Genomic DNA, 3,542 nt, shown 5'->3' on the forward strand with positions numbered 1-3,542 from the left:
AGTTATTTATATGAGATATAAATAAGATGGAATGGTGAGTCTCATGCCATATAACATACATGATAGGCACTTATACATGATAAGTAGGCGAACCGGTGACACTTATGACAAGCACATGGAGTTTACTCTTGTCAATGTTTTGTCATAAATCATATCGATGCATATAATCTTTAGACTGAGATAGCTTATCTTGTATATAGGTAGTTTGAGTTTGATACTGCTTTCATACTTGTACTATGTATGGGTATATGGGCATCTGTTGGCTCCTACTAGTTATATATGGAGGTAGGTGTTGATCAAGATGGAATCTGTTCCTCTAAGTAAATAGAGTTAAAATCCTATGTTCATTTAATTGTTCTTGATGTTTCAAGTTCATGGCCAGGACAGATAGATTTATTCAGAAAGAGTTTACGATGAGAAAAATCTTTTAATCAAGAACTGGAATTAAAAGAGAACATAATATTCATAGCAAATGGAGTTTGACATAAACCATGACTCCTTGAGTTGGGATTTTGTATGAGAGATTCTAGTGCATGGTAACATATGATTATAGGTTCATTTAAGGTAAATCTTATTACTAATTGGGTGGCCATGGCATGCTATGCTAGGTGTTAACCATGGTCTATGAGGTTCATAAAATGATTTAGAGAAATCATTTATGGTAAGAAAGAGTTATGATGATATTAAGAGTTGATATCATGTCTCATTGCCAATTAGTTAAGATCCTAATAAGTCAAACACATACACAACATATCACCAATATAAATATGATATAAATAATTAATTAAAGACATTAATTGATTAATTAAATAGATTTGTGTTTGCAATTAAATTGCAAATTCCATAGCATGAATTGAAACCAAATATAGATTTTTGGATGTGTAGTATAAATTAAATTTATATTTATAGTGTTTAAATATGTATTTAATTGATGAGAAATTAATTAATAGAGATTAATTAATTAATTTATATTTGATATAAATTAATTAGAAGAAGAAAATAATTATTTTGGGTTAAGAACTCAAAATTAAGACACGAGGGCATTTTGGTCATTTTGCGGTGTGACACTTGGCACCATTATATGGTGACACATGTCTTAACTCTTAAGCTTGAAAAATATTTTTTATCATGTAATATGATTAAAATAAAGATTAAATTTATGTATGCCACTTGGCAAACTGTGATTGGGTCACTTAAACCTAGAGCTAATCAAAAGGTGACATGTGGCTAGGGTTTAATGTGTTAACCTCGCTATTTAAGTGTGGTTATGAATGGAAAACATAACCAGCAGCCTCTCCTCTCATATGTCACGCCACTTTGAGCCTCTCCAGCTCTTTCTCTTCATCTCTCATCAATTCAAAGAGATTAGCCATCAATCTCTTGAATTAAGAACACTAGAAATTGTTTCTAGTGTCTGTTTACATCTCTAATCTCTTAAAAGGCAGAACTTGAATTTCTAATTAATAGAAAAGGCTTTAGAAGCTGTTCAAGGGCTGCCATAGGTGTTCTTGGTGTGGACAAGCTAGAGGGACAACATCTGGTGTCTGAAGGCGAATCTCAAAGCACATCAAGAGGTTAGTGTAATCGTTCTTGATTTAATCTAGGGTTCTAAAATTAATCTGATTAATTTTAAAATCTTAAATGGCAAATACAGATCCAAAAACATATTAAAGATTTTTAATATGTTGTTTATCATGAAATCAAATAGATAAAAATAAATCTAGCATGGTGCATGTGACCCTAGGTGAAAATTTTTGAATTCAATGGTATAATCTTGTGTATTTCACGATTCCGTTCCTTCAATTGGTATCAGAGCCACTATATTTGCCATTTAGATTGTTGATTATATAATTTAATTGTGTGTTTGATCATGAGATCAAGAGATTCATTGCTGGTTGGATCATGAGATGTGGCGTCACACATGGAGAAGCCACCATTGGTGGCGGCAACAATGGTTCCATGGGTGATTCAAGGTTTGGCTTTTAATTCTGCAATTGTTGTATGATCTAAGCACTATTCTTTGACTAAATAAAGTGTTTAATTAGTTGTTTTAATCACACAATTAAATTATGATTCAAATAAGAATTTAAAAAATGTTTGAATGTGATTCAAATCGGAATAGTAAAAGTTGTTTGAATGTGATTCAACTCTGAATGTGTAAAGTTGTTTGAATGATATTTAAATCTGATTTTTAAAATTGATTCAATAAAATTCAGATCTGATTTTTAAAAATATTTGAATGTGATTCAAATTTGATTTTTAAAAAATATTTGAATGTGATTCAAATCTGAATTTTGAAGTTGTTTGAATGTGATTCAAATCTGAATTTTTAAATTTGTTTGAATGAGATTCAAATCTAAATTTTTAATTTATTTGAATCATATTCAAATCTGGATTTTTAAGTTGAATATGAGATATTCAATTTAATTTAAGAATGTATGTTTTATTTAATTGTTAAATAGTGATATGCATGATGGATGATCATGGACTATAAAAGACCAATGTGATTGGATTTATTTCTTTTATGTTTCTTTGGGATTGTAAATTAATTAATTTATTTTAATTTATTTTGGGCATGTATTATTAAGTTTGTAATATTTTTGGGTTGTAATTTCATTTATTTAAGTTCTTGTAAATTCGCCTTGGTATGCCAAGGATTACTATGTAATATTGGATTGCAAGAAGTTCAAGGAGGTCAAGAGCATTGGTGGGACCATGGGAGGAATTCAATATCAAGTGTTGATTATGTACTCCTTCAGCAACTCTTGTAAAATGAATGAATGAAATGCACCTAGGAATGCGATTCAATTCTTGGTGGCTCGAATTGAATCCCTTAGAAAGTCCATGATCATACCATATTTCGCTTATCCATGAATGCAAGAGATGTATTCGAATGTATGCAAATATATGATATATGCATGCTAAATGGATAATGTGCAAAGTGAGACCTTAATAGTAATTAGGATGGCTATAAAATCTTCCAAACAAATGATTAAGTTGGAAATGCTATAATTAAAGTAATTATAACATAAGCCCTCCATTGGGGCAATTATTTTAAGAAATTTTAAATAGTTGCATGAGATGCAATTAATTTAAGAGATTTTCTTAAGAATAATTGTTAAGCATGAGATGTTGTAAATATGTAAATGGTTTGGTGGCCAATATTGGATGTACATGAGGACATTAAAATTATTTGCATAATTGGCTCAATGGGATCAACTTAACTAATGCAAGATAAGTCAATAATGGATGTACCTGAGATTTTGAGCATTAGGGGCTAGGTAAAGGATTGAACCTCACATGAGATGTGATGGGCAAAGAGTTGCTCACTTATAGTTTATTGTAATTCCAATAATGGATGTACCTGAGGATGATCAATAGAATTATAAGAATTCAATCACCCACTAGAAATCCATCCAACTAGGATTTCCGTTTTCTACTTTGGAAGTGTAGGATTCGCTAAGTTAGTGGGAGGACCAATTTGATTAAAAGACCATAATCATTTTGGTTAATTACATGATACATTTACTAATTAATCTGGT

Source organism: Hevea brasiliensis, chromosome 12 (genome assembly GCF_030052815.1).
Source record: "Hevea brasiliensis isolate MT/VB/25A 57/8 chromosome 12, ASM3005281v1, whole genome shotgun sequence".
In the NCBI taxonomy this organism is placed as follows: domain Eukaryota; kingdom Viridiplantae; phylum Streptophyta; class Magnoliopsida; order Malpighiales; family Euphorbiaceae; genus Hevea; species Hevea brasiliensis.